This window comes from Sphaerodactylus townsendi, linkage group LG01 (genome assembly GCF_021028975.2).
Source record: "Sphaerodactylus townsendi isolate TG3544 linkage group LG01, MPM_Stown_v2.3, whole genome shotgun sequence".
NCBI lineage: Eukaryota > Metazoa > Chordata > Lepidosauria > Squamata > Sphaerodactylidae > Sphaerodactylus > Sphaerodactylus townsendi.
This window is the reverse complement of record NC_059425.1, coordinates 123214257-123227174: the sequence shown is the minus strand read 5'-3', so window position 1 is coordinate 123227174 and position 12918 is coordinate 123214257. Positions and strand designations below refer to the sequence as shown.

Here is a 12918-nt window from a genome sequence, read left to right as displayed (position 1 = left end):
GATAAATGTTACATCAGTTTTAGGACTGAACCAGTCTGAAATTCAGACTCCCTTTTTCAAAAGGAATAAACAGAAACCATTTACTTCTGCTGTTACCTACTGTAACAACATGACACTGATGTGAATTGTTGCTCTAGACATGGCAAAATATTGGTCTTACCTTTATGTTTAGTTTAATTAATTTTGTGCAATGAGGAATTGAAGTCGACCCACGTGGTCAGCGCAAGAACGAGACGAGACGCGGAGATAACATCTGGTGGAGATCGCCAGCAGCGGGAGCGCGGAGGTCCGTGTTCCTAGCGAGTCTCCCGCGTGCTGGTTCCTGGCACCTTTTATTGTGGTGATGATTCTGCTCGAGTGTAGGAAAGGGAGGAGCAGGAGGAGGAGTTCAGGCGGAGGTGAGGAGATCATCATGTGATGCACTGATCTCTCACCTGGCTCTACGTCGCGAGGAGAGGAGCGTAAGCGTCTGAGCCTAATCCTCACCTGGGGAGGCAAGACCATTGTCCCTGCACCCGAAGTGACTGAATGGGCTGAACAGTTCATGACCCGTGACTCATAGGGATGAGAAGTGGCAGAGAGTGCTTGAGTCACGACCAGAAGGCCGTAGGGGCGTAGGTGTTCCAGCTCAACCACCGGTGCTGCTGGAGTCCAGCGGTTGCATTACCTACATCTCCTCGCTTTTACACATTTTAGAAGGGAGGCCGAAATGCTGAGGCGATTTAGGGGGCAGCTTGTCTCCCTCCAGCTGTTTGGTCGAGTTGACCGAGCTGCTTGTGCAACATTACAGAACTTGGTTGAGGGCAGGGGAAAGTCAGAGGAGCTTCTTACACCACGTTACCAGGCAATATTAGATACACATTATTGAAGCGAAACAAGACCCACTTTGTGATGGGGCATACAATCAAACCAATGCAAGAGCTTTATGCGATGGCACTTAACCATCCTCCGGCAGCCAGCTCCAAGAGGGCTGACCACCAATGGGGAACAATACATCATACTTTAGACTGGATACAACCTTTTTTGCAATTCACGCACTTTCCTTATGAATCAATTGGGAGTTATCAGAGATTAAAACAACACATATTATGTACATTCTCACAACCTTGGTGATGTAATAACAACAAGTAATCAATGGCGGCTTACGATTATCTAGGGTGCGGCTTGACGAAGTTCCTGTTGCTTTCGAGGAGGCTAGAGGCATCCAGAAGGCGGTGGAAGTAGAATTGATGGACTTCGCCATGAGGCACAGGCCAGCCCGGCCAATAGTCTTAGCATTGTAAGAGGCGAGTCCAGGGACTCCCACTAGAAACCCAGCGAGGGAGGCGATTTGGCTGTGGCAGAGACAACAGGCGTGTCGCTCCCGTGCAGGAGGATCCGAAGAGCAAGTGGAAGAGCAGAATTAGGCGGTGCCAGGCGGCGAGATTGCCGAATCCTGGGGCCCGAGCCTGAGGTAGAAAGGCTAAATGGTGAAGGCGGCTGAGAGCAGCAGAAGGGTCGGTGAGAGGCGAGGCGGGGATGTAGTTGAAAGTTCTTTCCCGCAGGTCCAGAACCCAGCCCTTAGGGAGCAGAAGGATGTTCCCAAATGCTGGGAGGGAATGATCCTATCCATGTGCATTACAGTTCCAGTTGGCCGAGCGGCATTGTGAATGGAGCCTGGAGTGGCTACTTGGTTACGTACGCCGGCAGATCACGAAGCGCAGGTGTTGGACTCAAGTGATTAGCGACAGTCTTGGTGATGAGAGAGCGCCCGGCCGAGGACAGGATTGGGCCAGATTTTCCCCAGTCAGCGAAACTCATGGAATACCCTACGATGAACCAAGGCATTCATGAAGGGACTTAAACCAGACTCAGTAAGGAAGTCTCCAGGAGCTTTACAAGCGGGGGGGAGCGAGCAGGCAGGAGCTTAGCAAACTCCGACTCCTAGAGTACTGGCCCAGGCAGAAAAGATGAGGCGTTGGCAGCGGCAGCAAACTGCTCCCAGATGTTGTGGTCCTGGTAGAAGCTTCGTCAGAGGGTGGCCGATTGCCATCGGGCAGGGGAGGCAACAGGGAAGCGAGGACAGAGGATAGGTGGCCACGCCCAGGTTGGTGATGATGACTCACAAAGAAGGCGGCACCAGAAGGTTCTGGGTGGTGTCTGGGGTAGCCTTGCTGGCGCAGCGGCAACTCTTGGAAACTTGGCTGGCGGTTGCTTTGATGTTTCCCCAGGTCATCGGGTCTTTGGACCCGTCTGGGCGTCGAAGCGTCGGCGTTCCCGTTGAGGGTAGCCGCTGGTAGGATCCTTCAGAGAGATGTGTTTCCATCTCTGGGATGGGGTTGGTTTCCTCCTGAAAGCTCCATTCCAATGGGCCCAGGCCGATCATGGCGGTCCGGAGTCGAATCCCGCCCAGGAGCCTGTAGGAATAGGGGCAGAAACACACACCCCTTCCCCAGGTTATAGGAGGGGCGAGGTCCCACGCCAGGCTCGGTTCTAAGCCGGGTTGGCGAGGAGATCAAAGATCGAGTTTTTTATTTGGGTTAGAGTTTAATGTGTGAGAGCTATTTTGCAGACTGCGTGTAGTTGAAAGGTTGCTTTTAATGCAATTCTGCTGGGGAGCCGCCCTATCCCTCTTTCTTAAAATTATTTGACAGGGGAGAGGGCAGGGGTGGAAGCCCGGACCCTGCCATAGGGAATTGATGGGTAATACATCACTTAATCAGTGAATGCGAAGGGGCTTTTGGAGCTCTTTTTTGGGGGGGGATGGAGTGCGTCAAGGGGGAACAAGGCATTCCGGTAGGACGGAAGGCAGAGGACTCCCACGTATGCAGAGGAGTTTTCCTTGTAAGGAAATGTACTTACCGTGATGACCTTGGTGGCCTTAACGCCAGAAGGGCTGGATGGTGCTAAAATTTTGTGATGGAATTATCTTGGGGAGATGCCTTACGCCAGAAACCACTCAGCTTAAAGAGGCGGTTTTGACCAATAGCATCTTAGAAGTGATGATAGTGCTATAATATACCATGACCACTGGAGGTGCCCAAACTGGTTTTGTGAGTGGGCTTGATCGCGGCAGCCTCGCTTTTTTAAACTGGGGGCCTGTCACTGGCGGTGCTGCGGTATCAGGGCCGGGCCCCAGGTGAATTACAGCTCAAGGGGAGGGGCCCAGTCAGCCAGTTGGCCACTCCGCCTCTGCTGGTTTGAAAGATAGAGGGAAAAGGAAAGAGAAGGGGTAGATTTCCCTGCTGCTTGCCTGGGAGTTCGAGAAGGCAATTCCGAATTCCTGTGTCCGGGATTAGTGATCCTAGCGTGATGGATTTATCCATCCCAGACTAAGGTCGTTTTGACCTGGCTCATGAGGTCTCTTCCCCAGAGATTAACATGGATCCATCCAAGGCGATGGGAGTGATGCCGTGAGCTCAATAAACTGGCTCAGTCCTGGGCTGTGGACCGTGTGAGCCCGGATGCTCACCGTCTGTAGGTTTTGTTTTCCACCCCACCCCCCAGATGTCGCGCGGGCAAGCCTGGATTGAAGCCCACACTGGGTCAGAGCCACTTTCGGCTGTTCTGATGACAGAGTCACATCAGCGCTGAGGTGTCTACCAAGGCCCGCTAGCATGCATCCCTCTATAGCTTAAGCTCCAAGATGCAGTGAAGGCGGGGGCTTCCAATGGAGTGTTTCCACCTTGCGATGGTGGAGCTGAAAGCTGCGCCATGTTGGCTGCCGGAGACTATGTCTTGTGCCTTTATTAGATTGGAAACTTGGCGGGCGAAAGCGCGCGCATGGGGCAGGAAGGGATCAGCAATGTCTTGCCCAGCTGGTTCAATTTCGATGGAGCAGCTCCTGTGGGATGTTGCCGTCCAGATCTGGAGAGTGGATGGAGTCCCTGAGTGGCGTGGAAGTCCCGAATTACTCGGGAATGATGAACACTCCCTGCTCAGCGGAGGCCTTGCAGTGCAGCACCAGCCCAATAGTCCGGTAGGGATGGGGTAAAAGCCATACTGGGTTGGGCTGACAAAAGGACCTAAAATGGAGTGAGACTTGAAGAGGGAGATGGAGGCTGGAGTCGCGTGGCTGAGGATGCCTTGCCCGCGGGGTTTAGGCGTGGGCAGCAGGGCCTTGGTGTCTGGAATGTTCTAATATTCTCCTCCTTGAGGGTCCTATGGGCTGGGGAGGCAGCCGGTAGCGTTGAGTTTCCGGCGGCCAGACATTAAACTTCTCCAATGGAAGCCTCTCTGGCATCGTGGGCACGGGTCTTGGCTGACCTTCTCCTCTTGGGGAGGACCCTCCTCCATGGGGAGTTATAGGCCCCCCCCACCGGGCTACCTACATTCCTTCCCGGAAGTGTGTCGGGTCTGCGCGGCCAGTTAAAGCAATCATCCTGGGGAGCTGTCCCCTGAAGCTGATGCCAGAGAGTGCAGCGTGAGGAGGGAGGCTAACTTGGTGGGCGGAAGATCCGATGTCCTGGCAAGCCTTAAGCATGTGGGCCAGTTCAGAGTCTTTGCCCGGAGGCCGTGGTCCTCTCGCGGCACTCCATTGGAAGCGTTCTCATAGCGGCATGAGAATTCGTTTGGAGCCCTCTTAGCTATCTACCTGCCTGTTGAAGCTTCCTGGAGCCTGTTCACAAACTCGACATAATAGGAGCTCTTGGGAGACTTTTGCCATTATGGCCGGAGAAGCTCCTATTAATGGGCTACAGCCAGGAGTGGGGACCTTGACAAGCGCCTTGTAAAGCGCTCAGAAGGCGACCGTAAGGGGTGGCCTCAGAGCAGGATGTCAGATTGTTAAGGAGTTACTGAAGGCATCGAGAAGCCGTAAAGCTGTCTTTGCCCGGTGTAGGCGCCGCCAGAAGCGGCAGCTGCCCTGCTAAAACATTACTGGCCGGAACTTCGCTTTCCCAGATCCTACCAAATTGTTGCAGGAGCTCAGGAGGAGCATCGGAAGGTGGTCTTCCAGTCGTCGAACCATTAAAGTGATTCCTCGCGCGATTGCCTCTAGCATGCCTCTCCGCGTGAGGGCTAAAGATGATTCCCTACGTCCATGGCTTTCTTGGCGAGCTCCAGTGAGGATGTTATAGCTTAAGAGTGGTTGCTTTCGAGCAGCAGCCCGAACAATGCCATCCTCCCCTCGGTATCTGTGAAAAGGGCGGCAAGGCGCAATCGCGAGGATATGTCGGCATGCGTCTTCCGTCAGGGTTTCTTTCTTCGCCAGATGCGTGGAAGTAATGCAGCTCTGAAGATTTTGAAAACCAGCGCCGTGCGTGAAACTGTAGCCGAATCGCGGTGAAAACCGGCTTCCGGAAAGTAATGAAGAAGCGGAGCAAAGGGGAGAAGGCTGGTTTCTGAGCCGCCCGGAGGTGAAATAGGCGGAGGAACTAAGGGGGGCAGAAGGAGGACGAAGCGTCCAATTTAGCGTGATAGAGAAAATTCGAGGTTGAAAGTAGAGGTGAAAGATCGAAGAAGAGAGGGCGGCTCTACAGCAAGGGAGCCATATGAGTCTGCAGGCTGATGGCGATATAACATTATCTCCGCGTCATTAGCAGTGACATCGGCGCTTGCGAGGGCTCTGTCCAGCCGAAAGGAGTCGCCATACCCGATGTTTTCAGATCCTTAAGATTCAATGTCCCCCCCTTCTGCGTTACCATGGACATTGAGCTTCAATCTCCTCAACCAATTTAGCGCAGCTCCCTCTCTTTATGGAGACCCTTAACGCATTTAAGCTAGCAGCTTTTAGTTAGATTAACGTGCTTTGTCATAAGCTCTGCTTTTTGCACACCAGCTCCCCATACTCTGGTGTTCCGTCCGGATGAAGAGTGTCCTAGGGCCGAGTCTCGTCTGGATAAGCCGATCCAGAAGGACAGGGCGATATGCGATAAATGGTGGTCCCTGGGATGCTCTCTATCGAAAGCGGATTCTCCGGTACCAGCTGCCCTTTCGAAGGCGACGGTGAAGCAGGGTTGGAGGTTCGAGGATTCCGGGTTTCCGGCACCAGCTTGAAGTCGACCCGTCGGTCAGAAGTATAAGAGCGAGGAACGAGGCATGAGGGAGATAACTATCTAGTGGAGATAGCCGAAAGCAGCGGAGGCCGGAGGTCCGTGGTTCTAAGCGAAGTCTCCCAAGGCGTGCTGGTTCCTGGCACCTTTTTTTGTGATTCTATATCGAGTACGTAGAAGGGAGGAGCGAGGAGGGGAGTTCGGGGAGAGCGGGAGGAGGCCTGGAGATCATCATGTGATGCATGATCTCCACCTGTGGCTACGATCTTGAGGAGGAGCCGTAAAGCGTCTGGAGCCTAATAATAATCCTCACCTGGGGAGCAAAGACCATTGTCCCTAAGCCCGGTGGCTAGACCAGCTTCAGACAGTTCATGACCCGTGACTCATAGGGGGATGAGGAGTGGGGGTGCGGTGCGACCAGAAGGCCGTAGGAGCGTAGGTGTTCCAGCGCTCGACCACGGTGCTGCTGGGTCAGCGGTGCATTACTACAAGGAATCTCTTTGAAATTGAGGTCTGTTAATAAGTTACTCTTCAAATCACATAGTAATCTGCATAAATCATATTTTTATTTCTTGGAAATGCATAGGTTTTTTTTAAACATACACACTAAAAGCTAGATTCCCATCATTGTGTATCATTGTGATTCCATTTACCTAAAATAACAGAAAACAGATATTTGTTCAAGATGTATGGTACCAAATGGAGTTGCCACCTGAGAATGGGACCACCCCTCTTCTGAGCCCTTTAACCCAATAAACACACAACACTCATGTCTGGGGAAATTACTTGGCCACAGCCAATCATTTTATTGCAATAAGAAGTGTGAGGTGAAGCATGGGATTCTGATCTGCTTTGTAACACTGGGCAACCCCTCCTCAGGGGTGCCTCCAGTACAAGCTGGTCTTCCCACCGCCCTGCTGGATGACGGATGTCCTTGCTACTGCTGCAGAGCTCCAGCAGTCAGCCGGCCTTTTACTGGGCGGTCGGCCTCTTGCCATAGCATTCATACCACAGCAGGGGGGGAAGGTAGCTCCCTAGCTTCCTTCCTTTCCCCGACCACCTCCTCAGATCAATTCCCATGCGCCAAACCGCTGAATGGCTACGACAAAGAAGCATGCATTAACCCAACACCAAAGTATGAAAAAAGGGGAGAGGTGGGTGGGCAAGTTGATGGTCGGAGCACAAAGGCCAGCTTATGTAAGCTCCAGCCGGCCTTCCCCCTTCCCCCCCCCCCCCCCCCGGTAACATGCCCTGCCCTTATGGGGCTTGGCCCGGCGGCCCTCATCCACTCTTACTAGGCCTCTTCATGCCCATCCCAGGCACAACTGCAGTTGCAGTGATTCCCAGCTGCTTTTTGTATTTCTAGTTAAGATAAATATCAGAAGATTATATTATACCATATATGCAATATATTATATAATATTATAATGCAGGCAAGTTTTTAAAATTAAAGTTTTAGCTTTTCTTAATCTGGAAATAATTTATTTAGCCGAGCCTTAACAACAGTTTACATTTGTTAACGATATTGCATAAAGAGAAAGAGTTGGCTTGAGCTGGAATGATACTGTGAGTGGGCTTATCACAAGGCAACTGAGGGGTCAGGGAAAGAAAAGAACTGCAAAGTTCTTTAGTAGGCATGCATCTCTCTCCAGACTTTGGGATCTAATATCTAGCAGCAGTTTGGGGACAGGAAGTCCTCCAGCTAGTTTTGTATGTCGAATTTATTCTCACCAAGTTCAACTGGCTGGAATAGTAGTTTTGTGTGAGAATCTGAAGCAAGATCAGCATTTTCCTGTGGGTTTTTTTAATGTCTGCTTGCATCCCATGGGCTCTGCTTGTGCATTTGAAAACAAAGCAAATATTACAATGGACTCAAAAGGACTCATTGTTCTCTCATCCATAGAAAATGAAACTCGGTAGCACTGCACTGCTCCTAGATTTTGTACCACCTAGAAATATCAATATTGACATGAATAGAGAGAGATAATTGCAGCAACTGTGTAAAATCGTAAACATTATTAAACGTCTGTATACAAAGGCTTGCTGTTTAGCACCTTTCCTTCCAGCGCTGCTCTGGAGGGCTGGAGGGACACGCCCACGCTAACCTTCAACCTCCAGGCCACGCGGAGCCACACTATAAGGCTGAAAGAGCCGCATGCAGCTCCGGAGCCATGGGTTGCAGACCCCTGTTCTAGCTAGCTTATAAAATCTATGGAAAGGGGTAGATTTGATGGGCTTTAGAAAGGTTCCTACTTCAGTTGTAGTCTCAAGTTGACAGGCTGTAAGGTAGGGTACCAACGAGCAGAAGGGCTGAGGTGGAGATATGATGCGGGAGGATCCTGATTATGTCAGTTCCAGGAAAAATCTAGAAAAAACAGCAAAAACTCTAGCAATCACTTGAAAGTCTGCGTGCGTGCACGTGCGTGCATGCGTTCGTGCTGCTGAAACATAGCTGACATGTCTACCACATAGGGTAGTTTGCCATTGCTTGCCTCTATGCAGGCTGAGAGATTTCTGAGAGAACTGGGACTGACCCAAGGTTACTCAGCAGGCTTCACATGGGGGGGGGGTGGGGAATCAAGTCTGATTCTCCAAGTTAGAGTGCTGGTGCATTTTTCTCCTCTTGCCACCACTTGGATTAACAACAGGCAATGGGGGCTTCGGGGAGGGTCCTGACCCCAACTGGAGGCCTGGCAGTCCTGTATAAAGGCTAGTTAAGGAAGCCATCCCATAATTATTTAGCTGTCCTACTGTGAGTCCTGACTGTTTCCCTTGAGGCAGAATTGTTTCCACAAGTTTCTTCTCTGTTTTAGCAACTCTTGCCACAAAACACCATCACAACTACCACCACCACCACCTCATCTTCCTCCTCCTCCTCCTCCTCCTCCTCCTCCTCCTCCTCCTCCTCCTCCTCCTCCTATTTTTTTCAACACAGTGTCATCCTCCATTACTATAAAAAATGTGAGCAGCCTGTTTTCTCTACTAAAACGAACCTGAAAAAGCACACCTTTCCCTGGCATGGCATTGTCAGGAGAATTTCTTTCATGTGTTCAAAATCAAAGACATGTCTTGTATTTGTATGAAAGGTATCACACCCTTCACTTCCTTCCTCTGTATTTTCACAGTGAACTGCCTTGTGTCACTGCTGACGCCAACGAAACTGAAGGGTTTTTTATTGGAGAGGAAGGGCAATGTCATAGAGATACCACTGCGTTACAAAACCAAACTACACTGTTCTAAGTGCACTGCAACTCTGTCCATGGGTTTCTGTGTGTATGCCTCTCACCAATTCGTTATTCAGTCTATGTTCAACACTCTCGCTACATCATGCCTAGCATATGGATATGTTCATCATTTTGACAGATATTAAAGAACATTACAATTACACCATAGCAGGGCATACCATCAATGTATTCATTTAATAAGCTGCCTAGAAATGCTAGTATGAAATGGAATATAAACATCATAATAAACAAATACATCTATATATATATAAAAAGCTAACAGTGTTTTTGTTGATGATAGTATAACTCAGTAACTGCTGGGCCAATTCCTCTGAAAATTCCCAGCCACTATAGTCAGTCAGGTGAGAGTGTTTTTAGATGTTCACATACCTGAAATTTCACACCTGGCCCAGGTAAAACACCTTTTCCTGGCGCTCCATAGTGAAGGACATGCAGCTGCCTGTGTGTAACTGTCACCCTTAGAATGTTCGTGCTACTTAGAATGTTCACTCAGATGGCCAGATATGAGCAATGGAAACAGTACATAGGCAGTAACTTGAGTGGAAGTGAAACACATACACACACGTACACACGAGGGATAGGGAAGGGAGAGAGGGGTGGCATGCAAGGGAGGGGAGGCAGGGGGCCCCGCATCTTGATATGACCCACCCACTCTAGCGGAGGAAAAGGGAAGGGAAGGAGGGGGAGGGGTGGCATGCAAGGGAAGAGAGGGAGGGAGGGAAGAGAGTGAGGGGCGACATGCAAGGGACGGGAGGGAGGGGCCAGGCACCCTAGATTCCCTGAATACTGTGGTTACAGTTAAGAAAACCAGGCACGCATTACTCAGGAGTACAGCAACCGTGACATACTTTGAATGGCTGCGTTGCGCCCCTCAGAGGGTTTCCTCAGAAGCGACACCCATTGCCACCAACCAAACTTACTCTCAGGTAAAGGATCATGACCAGCCAGCCTAGATGTGTGGGAGGGGTGCCTTTCCATTCCCCCCCCCCCCCAAGGAATGCAGGCACACACATCACTGACATCGCACAGTATCAGGCTGCGTGTTTGCATGAGCACGTACTGCTGGCCTCTGCAATTGATTTGCTGCTACTGTTCCTTTCCCATTTCACCACAATAAGCCACAGCAACGCGTGGCTGGGCCACGCTAGTTAATAATATTGGGGAATTTTTCCACTTGCATCTGCAGGGGAAGGAGAAATCTGTGTGTGTGTGTGTGTGTGTGTGTGTGTGTGTGTGTGTGTGTGTGTGTGTGTGTGTGTGTGTGTGTGTGTGTGTGTGTGTGTGTGTGTGTGTGTGTGTGTGTGTGTGTGTGTGTGTGTGTGTGTGTGTGTGTGTGTGTGAGAGAGAGAGAGAGAGAGTGAGAGAGAGAGAGGGGGGGGTGGAGGTGGGGTTTGCCATCAAATCACAGCTGACTTAGGGAAGCCCTGGATGGATTTTAAAGGCAAGAGATGTTGGAAGGTAGTTTGTCATTGCCTGCCTCTGCATGACAACCCTGGTATCATTTGGAGGTCTCCCATCCAAAAACTTTTCAGGGTTGGCGCTGAGAGTGCATGACGGGCTTAAGAGTACCCAGGCTGCATGGTGCAAATGGGGATTTGAGCCTGATTTTCCCAGTCCTAGTCTGACACCTTAACCACTATACCATACCAGCTGTCTAGAAAGCTGTATAGTGGGGAACAAATTCATTAACCAGGGATACTGGGGTTAGGGAGGGAACTAGCAGAAGTCAGCACCAGTTTCTTGCCCAGCACTGAAATGGAACCAAAGCATACATTTCATTAATTTAAGATCTCATGAGACTATATTCTGAGATGATGGCCATTTTTCCATTTGCCGAGCAACCACAAATTCTTGCCAAGCTGCTCTCTTTCCATCACCCAGTGGTGGTGTTAGGGCAGTGATTCTCAACCTTCCTAATGCCACGACCCTTTAATACAGTTCCTCATGTTGTGGTGACCCCCAACCATTAAATTATTTGTGTCTCGATTCCTAAGACTTAGGTGACCCCAAAGGGGTCACGACCCACAGGTTGAGAACTGCTGTGTTAGGGGGGCTGAAAGGTAAAAGGCATGGGAGGGGGAAAGGAGGAGGGGAAAAAGGAAGTACATAAAAAGGGAGGTGGGTGTTGGTAAGGAAGAAAAGGGAAAAGGCTATGGGGGAGGGGGAGGAGGGAAAGTTGAAGACTGCCGAGACAGATAAAAGAATGTACATTGGCTAGTTGGCTAGTGTTGAGAAGAAAAGAAGAAAAAGGAAATAAGTTGGGACTGTTAGGAGAGGGAAAGTGGAAGTTGTGTGGGGAGATAAAAACATGGGGAAAATGAGATGCTCCCTGTGAGTTGTCATGGGTACCCTGCTTGTATTGCTTTATTAAACTACTCTTCTCACAACAGGTCAACAAAGTTCATCTGTTCTCCCTGGGAGTAGCATTATCTTTGTCTTAATTCTGAGAAGGTCCTTACAGTGGTTTTTGATCTCTCTAATGTTGTTGCTGGGAGGGAAGACAGCATGGCATAGTCCAACCGCAACAAGTAGGGTGAGTAGCTGGAAGGGAGATCACCAAGGAAGACTGTGCAATGGGGTGGCTGGAGATCTCCCATGATTACAGGTGGTGGCTGGAGGTGGTGCTCCAGGTGATGGCTGGAGATCTCCCAAGATTACAACTGAAATCAGTTCACCTGGACAACTTGGCCATTTTGAAAGATAAACTCTATGGCATTATACCCCATTGAAGTCTCTTCTCTCCTCAAACCCTGCCTCGTCAGGCTTCACTCTTCAAATGTCCCAGTTATTTCCCAACCCAGAACGAGCAATTCTACTTTGCAGGAAGACAATGGCAAACCACCTTTGCATCTCACTTGCCTTGAAAGCCCTTTGTTGGAGTTGCCATATGTCAGTTGCTACTTGTTGACACTTAAGTACTTAATTTTGCCTGTGGTGGGTGAGAGGTGGTTGACAGAATACATTGTGATTGCAGGTTAGTGTCCAAGAATAATGTATCTTGATGCCACTATGTATCAGCTCACCTTTCCCCACATAATGTATGGAAATCAGTTACAAATTGGTAACTGCTTCTAAAACCAAGGGCAATGTGTGTGGGATAATCTAATGCTAGTGCTGGTCATGTGAGTGATAAACTTTGGGAACATTCAGCTGTGTTACCAACTACAAAGTGGAGTGATGTAAAAATGAAAAACAGAGAGACCTGAAAAATATTTTATAACTGCACTGGGATATTTGTTTTTGTTTTTTTGCCATGGAAACAAATGCAAATATTTCCACTTAGAAGAAGAATTGGTTTTTATACCCTACTTTTCTCTACCATAAGGAGTCTCAAAGCAGTTTACACTCACAACCCCCTCCTCTCCCCACAATAAGCACTGAGAGAGTTCTGAGAGAACTGTCACTGGCCCAAGGTCATCTAGCAGGCTTCACGTGGAGAAGTGGGGAATCAAATCAGTTCTCCAGATTAGACTCCACCACTTATAACTACTACACCACATTGGCTCTCAGACTGGCTTCTCTATACATGCCGTGTACGTTATGGTCTATATCAGATGTGAATACAGACTGGATTATTTCTTCTGGGTTACTGGACAAAAGAAATACTTTTTAGGTGACAGTCAGTGTTAAATAAAAATGCCAGCTTTCTGAACTGAATATGGACTTTTAATATAAGTAAAAGTCCTCTGATTTTTTTCAAG

General features: G+C 49.6%; 1 protein-coding gene across 2 annotated transcripts in view; it reads right to left on the bottom strand.

Moving 5' to 3' along the window:
* The window catches only part of SCML4 (Scm polycomb group protein like 4), a 101378-nt gene that overhangs the window by 55851 nt on the left and 32609 nt on the right, over positions 1-12918 (bottom strand). The window lies entirely within an intron of this gene.